We start from the raw sequence: 10,846 nt of genomic DNA, 5'->3' as shown, positions 1-10,846 counted from the left end.
TGCCAGTTTTCGTTTGAGGTTTTTCCACCATTGTTCGTTCGGTTCCCCACTGATAGTGGTTTTGGGCCATGCTTTCGATAAGCTGGTAAGCATCAGCATAAGGTTTGTTCATTAGTGCACCATCTGCAGCGGCGTCTATTGTTAACCTTGTGTTGTACAAGAGACCATTATAAAATGTGTGAATTACTAACCAGTCTTCCAAACCATGGTGTGGGCAAAGTCTCATCATGTCTTTGTATCTTTCCCATGCTTCGAAGAGAGACTCGTTGTCTTTCTGTTTAAATCCGTTTATCTGGGCTCTTAACATAGCTGTTTTGCTTGGCGGAAAGTATCGGGCAAGAAAAACTTTCTTCAACTCGTTCCATGTGGTGACAGAGTTTGAAGGGAGAGACTGAAGCCATCTTCTAGCGCTATCTCTTAATGAGAAAGGAAAAAGACGAAGTCGAATTGCCTCCGAAGTGACACCATTAGCTTTAACAGTATCAGCGTATTGGACAAATACGGATAAATGAAGGTTTGGATCCTCGGTAGGATTTCCAGAGAATTGGTTCTGTTGCACAGCCTGCAACAGCGAAGGTTTAAGTTTGAAGTTGTTTGCTTCGATTGCGGGCGGAGCAATACTTGAATGCGGTTCATCTTGCGATGGAGCGGCGTAATCTCTAAGAGCACGAGCTGGTTCTGCCATCTCGGTTGTCGAAGGAAAAAGGTTTTTGAAATCAGGAAGTTCTACAGGGGGGAGATTGTTTGCAGCACGATATTCCCGAATTTGTCGTAAGACTCAGAGATATAGTTCGATATCGTTGATTCGTAAATAGAGCGGTTCGCCTTGTGAGCGAGTGCGTGGCATACAAATCAACGAAAGAAAGAATAGAAGAAAAAGAAACCTTAGTCTCTACAGTGTAACGGAAGAGTTACGATATCGATTAAATAAAAGTCCCCGGCAACGGCGCCAAAAACTTGATCACGACTTTATGAGTCGAATTTAGGGTACAAACTGCAAGTGCACAGTTCTATCGCGTAGTTTTAAAAGATATCGATCCCACAGGGACTTATGAATCGATATACCGTTATCTAAGGTTACTTCGTAAAGCTAAGGTGAATAATGTTTGATTGTTTGGGGGAAAGCTAAAAAGTAAACTAAGATCTAGATTAAATATTAATAAAGCGGATATCGGTATGTAGTTCGTCGTAATTAGGGAATCAATCCTTTGTCGGTCTCTTGGTTTTAAAATAAATCTTTTCAGTTGACTTTATTGATTAAAAGTTTTATCTCAAACTCTCGCTCTGTTGAATAAACCATGATTTTATGTTAATGTAGCTGTCACTTATAATTAAGTCAAAAAACCATTTTTTGAAAGCAATACAGTCCATAGAAACTCTTTTCAAGAAAACACTGACCGTTTAAACACCCTTATCTCAAACTCTCGCTCTGTTGACTTAGGTTATATAATTAAATTCGAATGCTTAACTCTCGTCCTCACATTCAATCTTTAAAAATACTTTTTGGAAAAGATCGGAATTTAATTAACTCTAAAACTTGCTCTCGCCCTAATCTAGAATTAATGTCTAATTTACAATGTCCAGTTAAAACCTCAAACTCTCGCTCTGATGATTTTAACTTCTTTATGTCTTTTACTTTCGTAAAAACCTTTGTTATTAAACCTGTAAATTGAGACCGTAAAAAGAGTGATTTTAATTTTAAACTTAATTTAACCGACTTAGTCTTGATTCCTTATTCCGCTTACTTTACATACCGATATCTAAGCGAATTAGCCAGACATGCTAAACAAACTAAAATACTTATCATGCATAAACAGACTCATCCCAGGCAGATAATATAAATAAATAATAAAACAAAGCATTAAATAATAATTAAAGAACCTGAATGAGTTAAACAATAGTCTTGAACACTCCACCACAAGCCGGTAGGGTTTGTTCTTGGATTCTTCAATTAAACAACAAATTAAAACGAAGGAAATAAAGCTAGATTCTAACGTAAGGGTAGATCCGGTAAAAAGGTGCACAATAGTTTCCGGTGTAGAAACTATTGTGCGAAAAGAATTAACTAAATGCTAAAAAGGAAAAAGGAAAATAGAAATTGCAAGGGAGATAGTGTAGAACTCGTAAAAATAATAAAGAAACAATACTACTTAAGTTGCTGGAAAAGAAAATGTGCAAAAGTGAAAACGGCAAAGGAAAAAATGTGGAAAAGCTTCGGACCCCTTTTTGGTTTTGCAAGTGGCTATTTATATATGCTTGAGTAACCGCTTCCGCTGCCAAAAAGGTCTTCAACGTGCATAAAAGCATGGCGTGGATATAGGGCTCAACACTCCCTCAACGCTCAACGTCTCTGAGGCGTTCCTTGCGCCAAAAATGTAGGGGAATGGTGTGACGTTCGTCACACCATGTGTGACGTCCGTCACAGGAGGGTGCAAGGCGTGACGCTCGTCACGCCCTCTGTGACGTCCGTCACATGCACGGCACCTGCGTTTTGTGCTTTGGGCTGGGCTTTGACATTTGGTTCATTTTCTCTCCTTTTTGCACCTCCTTTTCTTCCATTTTTACTTGTGCTTCAAAATAAGCCACCTGAGACAAATAGGAAGAAAATACCGCGTAATATCTAATAAAATGAAGTGAACTGAAATAAATAATAATAAAATTTAATTGAATTAAGTCCTAAAATATGATATAATTTCGTGTTATCAGTGAGAGACATAAGTCTCGTGGACCACCGTAGACATCCTTTGTTCTCCTTGAAGGCGAGCGTCTGAGGCAAGTGAGAAATAAACCACTTGTACAACAGAGGCAAACAACACACAATGGTACCACCATCCTTTGCATTCCTCATATGCAAAGAGAAGTAAGTGTCACCCAACAGAGTCGGAACGGGATTAAGAGTAGAGAAAATCCTAATAGCATTCACATCCACAAACTTGTCGATGTTAGGGAATAGCACTAGTCCATAGATGAGAAGTACAAATATGGCCTCAAAGGCGTCCTCACTCATGGCCTTCCCATACATAGTAGCTTGAGCGATGAGGAACTCAAAAGGGAGACCTTGAATTCCACCTTTGGTAGTCATATGAGCACCAACCAGAGATTCATCCATATGCAACATATCAGCTATCTCTTGAGAAGTAGGAACACTCTCTAAGCCACTGAACGACAACTGGTCTAGAATAGGTATACCCACAAGGTAGGCATACTCCTCAAGTGTAGGCAAAAGCTGGAAATCCGGAAAAGTGAAGCACCTATACAGAGGGTCGTAGAACTGCACCAATACACTCATCAATCCTTCGTCCACCTGAGTAGTCAGAAGAGAAAGAAGCTTCCCAAAACGAGCTTTGAAACCCAAAGGATCTAATACATAGGATGTCAAATTCCTTAGCTCTTTCAAGTCTGGTTGTCTGAAACTGTACTTCTTTGTATTCCTTCTTTGTCTTTCCATGCCTGAAAATGTGCAAATAGACCTCTTAAGTTCCTTGAAAATTTTCTTATTGTTGATGATATGGATGCAAATGGGTGCATGAATGCATGAATGCAACAATCAGACTCAAGGGTCAAGCAAAGCACACCAAACAAAGGTCATGGGATGGATCATGTCATCCTTAATATCAATCATCCATTTTGGTGGATTATGGTTTACACCTTATCAACATCCAAGTTCCATTAATATTAAGGATACATGAACGGATCAACCATGAATCAAGGGTTTGTTACAAGTCACGAGCATGGAGTCTCGGTTAAGGACCACCCAAAGGGAGTGTACTAGGGTTTAAACTTGCCAATCATGTTCTACAAGAGGTTCCCATAGTCATCATCCCATCTTTCAGATATTATTGGAGAAACGACTACTCGTATTCCAAAAATATTCTCAAGAGAGACTCTTATGAGTGTAGTATCGCGTAACAATCGTATCAAATCTTACACTTAAACGACTTTCACACTACATCCTAAGAATAGGCCAAGATGGGCTTGGTAAACTAAGGTCCTTGGCTTCTAAGGTTCATATTGGAAAGAGTAATGCCTAACCACAACTACTTGTGTGACATTATTGATCCCAACATGACCTCCACCAAGTGAATGGACTTGCAAGTCAACTTGCTAAGGAATAACTCCACACAAGTCAACAAGACTATGCCATTCTTCTATCCTAAGTGCATTCGAGTTCGGGTATAGAACTCATCTCACAAAGATCACCAAGCATACAAGGAATTAATATTCAAGCAATTCAATCATTACATACAATACAGTAATCCCAAATTGCACAAAAAAATATGTCACAAAACAATATACAATACAATACAACACGATATGAAAAGTAGGAAAAACCCACTAGGCAAATGATCCCCAGCAGAGTCGCCACTTTTCTGTAGCGGGGTATTCGTTACCGTTAGAGATATTGACTAAATCTAAGGTAAACCATACAAGTCAAGTCGCCACCACACTTCTATTTATCCAAAGGAATGGTTAGAAAGCGAACAAAAACCTAAAAGTTTTATCGAATCAAAAACTAGTAAAAATGTCAGAGATCTGGGTAAGTGGGTTGGTTATGCAATGGGAAGGTTTTAAGCACCCAAAACATCCTAGGTACTCCTAGGGAGCCCTTTTCATATTTGTTGTAAGGTTGGTATTTTGTGAAAAATTTGTTTGTGCAAACATGATTGAAGAGATGAGAAGAGAATATACAAGTTATTTACATTTTGTGTTTGGATGGATAAACCCATTGCCTACGTACCATCTTAAAAAAAATTAGGATCAAAACCTCATAGTTCGGGGTAAAAATTTCAAAATGAGTTGGTGAATTGATTGGTCCAAAAGCCTTAAGGTCTTTTGTTATCCAAGGGAGAAAACTCAACCTAAAACTACAAATCCACCATGTGAGGATAACTTCAACATGCTAGTGAGGGGTTAACCCTATAATAAGCATGGAAGACTCATTGTCCATCACTAAGGATATAGGTGAGTATTACATCTACCTCAAGGATAACTCAAACCTAATAACTAAAGGTTATAAAAAATTTGATTAAGAAAGTGGCCATTGAAACCACAAAGAGACATTTGAATGAGTTATATTTACCAAATAAAAGTATGTACAAAATATGGTTAAAGTTGACTTAAAAGTTCAATTCAAAATAAGTGTTATAAAAAGAAAGTTTGAAAATCAAAAGCATAAGGCTTAGGTTTCTAATCTTTGAAAACAAGTGTTAAATGTTTGCACAAAATTTTTGGCTTGGGTTAGAGTGGAGGGAAGAAGAAGAATGGCTAAAGTCCTAATCATACAAGAGATAAAGGATAAGAAACAAAATCACACAAGGAGTTCCTCTCTTGAGATCACATTGATGATTCAAGTAGCTCCTTTAACACCCCTTTTCTACCCCAGAATACTTACATATAATCAAAGTAAATAAGCACGCATATAAACAAAAGGGCGTCACATCGACGTTTTCAAAAACTAAAAGCTTTCAAAAACCAACATCATTCATCATCAACATACAATACACCTGGTCATTTAAAATAACACATTTCAATTATCATGAATATTCAAGAATATGCGTTCGCAGCAGAAAATAATGAATACTCATGCATTTCATAAAATGATCCATGTCCCATACCATGATCATCCCTCAATAATCTCCTCAAGATAAAATAAAACCATATTCATAACAGCAAATGCAATTAACATGTTCACAAGTAATAACGTAATGCATATCCAAAATAAGATATCAGTTCAATACTACTAATCTACCCCGTGTTACATGACCAGAGCATTGACTCACTACTTAGTCTCTAAAACAAAGCACCGAAACTCTCCAGCTAATCTCGAGTGAGCTACCGTCCACTTACTTCAACAATACTACTCTGGAGTATCTGCACGATGCCATGTAAAGCATCATTCCAACAAAAGGGTGAGAATTCAAATCATTATGAAGAAGTATAGTAAAGCACAATGATTAAATCAACAATGAACGGAATTCATCACACCTTGTATAACCATGTCAATAATATTAACCAACATTTATTTCACATGTTTCAACCACACATAAAAACTCAGGGAGTATAATATTACAATCCAATACTATATTCCCAATTATACACATAACTACAATTATCACATAATCACATATTTTGCCAAATTATGTATCCAAACATCACCAAATCAATTACTATATCTCATACACACCTCACAATCACATCAATGCAAACATTCAATTATCACATAACTCTAATGTGACTCAATGCAAGACATGTGACTCTATGCATGTAGTACCGCAATGTGAACCCAACGTTTCACCGCTTTCCGATTCAATATCTAAAATCCAAGCCACGCTTCCGATCCGGACAAGATCAAAGCCACTACGTCTATTTCCAATTAAGGATCAACGTCTGCTACGCCTATTTCCAATTAAGGATCAACGTCTATGTGAACCCACAGTTTCACCGCTTTCCGGTTCAATACCTAGAATCCAAGCCACTACATCTATTTCCAATTAAGGATCAACGTCTGCTACGCCTATTTCCATTCAAGGATCAACGTTTATTACCATGTGAACCCACAGTTTCACCGCTTCCACCATGAAACCGACCATGCCATGAATGAATGTACAAATACCAACACATATGCAATTAAGATCATCTCTACCATCTTAACATTCCACATATCACCATAATTCAACTCTATGAATTATCCACCAATGATACATATACACATTCATAACAATATATCATTCACAAATATAGGCTAATTATTAAATACGCACACTTAGATTTCATTCCAAATTGAATACAACTTTTAAAATCTTAATTTTTCATTTTTCACAGCAAGTAACCGGTTAACGCTCGATGGGTAACCGGTTAACATAAAACAGAATCAATTTCCTGCGCAGATTTTCAAGCAAGTAACCGGTTAACGCTCGGAGGGTAACCGGTTAACATAAAACAGAATCAATTTCCTGCGCAGATTTTTAAGCAAGTAACCGGTTAACGCTCGGTGGGTAATCGGTTAACATAAAACAAAATCAATTTCCTACGCATATTTTTAAGCAAGTAACCGGTTAATGCTCGGTGGGTAACCGGTTAACATAAAATAGAATGCAGAATTTTCTGCGTTTTTCATCGTTGGAGGACTTTCGGACCTCCGATTTCGATTCCGTAAAAAGCCAAACGTTCAGAAAATTATAACTCATACAATACTCTAAGTATATAATGTTAATTTGCAGTTTTAACACAATCAAGTCACCACAAATCGAGAATACTCATCAAGACCTAACAATTTCAAACAACCATACAAAATTAGGGGTTTTTAACCTAAACATACTTCTACCCATTGACCAAATCATACTAACCCATAATAATAAGGATTCTCCCCCTTACCTCTTCAATTTTCTGGAAACCCTAGCTCCTCTCTTGTTCTTCCCCTCTTTTCCTTACTTTTCCTCTTCTTTTTCTCTATTGCCGTCAAATGATCAAATGAATCCTACTTCTCACTCTCCTCACCTCTTATATACTAGTATTATATTTGGGCTTAAAGAATGATATCTCTAATTTAATTATTAGGCCCAATAAGACCTAGTATTATAATATCTCTATTTAATTCAAATAAATTAAACCAACTCAATATGCACACCAAGTTAATTAATCCAATTATTCATTATATCTTATATCAACTAAATAATTAATTAACACACCAAATTAATTAATATAATCAATTATTATACTACCTAACAACCAATTAATTAATTAACACTCTAAATAAATAAAATAAAATATAATAAAAATAATATAAGAAATAATTACTAAAATTGGGTTGTTACAACTCTCCCCCACTTAAAAGATTTTCGGCCTCGAAAATACCTCAAATGAACAACTCCGGATACGATTCCTTCATCTTATCCTCGAGTTCCCAAGTAATATTGCCATTGGCGGCTCCGTCCCATATCACTTTCACCAAAGCAATCTCCTTACCACGAAGCTTCTTCACTTCTCGCTCTTTGATTCGCATAGGTGATGTATCAACCGTCAAATTATCCCTCACGTGAACATCATCTAATGGAACAACATGCGATGGATTCGCAATGTACCTCCTCAATTGAGACACATGGAACACATCATGAAGATTAGAAAGTGATGGTGGTAATGCAATCCGATATGCCACTTCACCTACCCTCTCGGAAATTTGATAAGGACCAATGAAATGCGGCGTCAACTTACGCGACTTCAAAGCTCTACCAACACCCGTTATTGGCGTAACTCGAAGAAACACATGCTCATCTTTCTCAAACTCAAGAGCTTTCCTCCTCTTATCATGATAACTCTTTTGACGACTCTGAGAAGCCTTCATCTTCTCTTGAATCATCTTAATCTTATCCGTAGTCTCTTGAATCAACTCGGGTCCAACCACAACACTCTCTCCCGATTCGTACCAACATAAAGGAGTTCTACACCTTCTACCACAAAGAGCCTCAAAAGGTGCCATTCCAATACTCGAATGGAAACTGTTGTTATACGTAGACTCGATCAAAGGCAAGAAACTATCCCAATTTCCTCCTTGTTCCAAAACACAAGACCCCAAAAGATCTTCAAGTGACTGAATAGTCCTCTCCGTTTGACCATCAGTTTGCGGATGATATGCCGAACTCAAACGCAACTTCGTACCCAAAGCACTTTGCAAACCTTCCCAAAATCTCGAAGTGAACCTCGGATCTCTATTTGAAACAATGCTCGACGGAATAACATGTAAACACACAATCCTCTCGATGTACAACTTAGCAAGTCTCTCCATCGAATAATCCATCCTCATCGGAATAAAATGAGCACATTTCGTCAACCTGTCCACAACGACCCAAATCGCCTCACAATTACACAATGTTCTCGGCAAACCCGAAACAAAATCCATAGAGATACTATCCCACTCCCACTCGGGAATAGATAACGGTTGCATCAAACCAGACAGCCTTTGATGTTCAATCTTTGACTTTTGATAAGTCAAACATGAATACGCAAATTCCGCTACATCCTTCTTCATACCTTGCCACCAAAACATCTTCCTCAAGTCTTGATACATTTTAGTAGCACCAGGATGAATACTCAAACCACTTCTATGCTCTTCCTCAAGAATCCTCTTTCTCAAATCCACAACATCCGGAACACAAACTCGATCACGAAACCTCATGATACCATTCTCATCAATTCGAAATTCACCACCTTTGCCTTGATTAATCAATGTCATAACATCGACTAATTTCAAATCTGACTTCTGACCTTCTCTAATCTCGTCAAGAATGCCACACGTAAGCTTCAACATACCAAGCTTAACACACGAAGGCGTCGCTTCAAAAACCAAACTCAAATCTCTAAATTGCTCCAACAATTCAAACTCTCGAATCATCAACATAGACATGTGCAATGACTTCCTACTCAATGCATCGGCTACAACATTCGCCTTTCCAGGATGATAATTCAAACCAAAATCATAATCTTTCAAGAATTCCAACCATCTCCTTTGCCTCATATTCAATTCTTTCTGATCGAACAAGTACTTCAAACTCTTGTGATCACTAAACACATCAAATCTCGATCCAAACAAATAATGTCTCCAAAGCTTCAACATAAACACAACGGCGGCCAACTCTAAATCATGCGTCGGATAATTTCTCTCATGAACTTTAAGTTGCCTTGAAGCATAAGCTACCACTTGCCCTTTTTGCATCAGAACACCTCCCAAACCCAACAAAGAAGCATCACAATACACAACGAAAGGTTCTAACGGATGCGATAAAATCAAAATGGGAGCCGTAGTCAATCTTCTCTTAAGCTCTTGAAAATTCGCTTCACACTGCGAAGTCCAAATGAAAGCTTGACCTTTCCTAGTCAACTGCGTCAATGGTAACGATAACTTAGAAAATCCTTCAATGAACTTCCTATAATAACCAGCCAAACCAAGGAAACTTCTAATCTCAGCAGAAGACTTAGGAGCTTACCACTGAGATACAACTTCAATCTTCGTAGGATCCACAGAAATACCACCACTCGAAATCACATGTCCAAGAAAACTTACTTCACTCAACCAAAATTCACATTTAGAGAGTTTAGCAAACAACTTCCTCTCTTTCAACACCAATAACGCAACCTTCAAATGCTCGACATGATCCTCTTCACTCTTAGAATAAATCAATATATCGTCGATGAACACAACAACAAACTTATCCAGATAATCATGAAAAATTCTATTCATATTCTCCATAAATACACCAGGTGTATTAGTCACACCAAAAGGCATCACGGAGTACTCGTAGTGACCATACCTTGTCCGAGAAGCAGTCTTTTGAATATCCTCAGCCTTTACACGAATCTGATGATACCCAGACCTCAAATCAATTTTGCTAAACCCACAAGCTCCAACCAGCTGATCCATCAGATCGTCAATCCTCGGAAGTGGATACTTGTTCTTAATCGTCACTTTATTCAGTTGTCTATAATAAACACATAATCTCATAGAACCTTCTTTCTTCTTGACCAACAGAACAGGTGCACCCCACGGCAACACACTATGACGAATAAACCTCTTCTGAAGCAAGTCTTCAAGTTGACTCTTCAACTCTTTCAACTCACAAGCAGACATTCGATAGGGAGCCATCGATACAGGACTAGTTCCAGAAACTAAATCAATCGAAAACTCAACCTCACGTTCCGGCGGTAAATCACTTATATCTTCCGGAAATACCTCCGCAAATCCACAAACTATTGGCAATTCTTCAATCGTCCTCTTCTCACGAATATCCAAAGTTGCCAGCAACATAAACAACTCGGCACCATCTTGCATCGATTCATCAACTTGCTTAGCAGA

General features: G+C 37.9%; 1 pseudogene; it reads left to right on the top strand.

Moving 5' to 3' along the window:
• Nucleotides 1-200: 200 nt before the first annotated feature.
• On the top strand, nt 201-300 carry LOC127089128 (uncharacterized; annotated as a pseudogene).
• Nucleotides 301-10,846: the final 10,546 nt, after the last annotated feature.

The sequence above is a fragment of the Lathyrus oleraceus genome, chromosome 5 (assembly GCF_024323335.1).
Source record: "Lathyrus oleraceus cultivar Zhongwan6 chromosome 5, CAAS_Psat_ZW6_1.0, whole genome shotgun sequence".
In the NCBI taxonomy this organism is placed as follows: Eukaryota; Viridiplantae; Streptophyta; class Magnoliopsida; order Fabales; family Fabaceae; genus Lathyrus; species Lathyrus oleraceus.
Note: the sequence above shows the minus strand (reverse complement) of the source record. Positions and strands in the feature narration are given on the sequence as shown.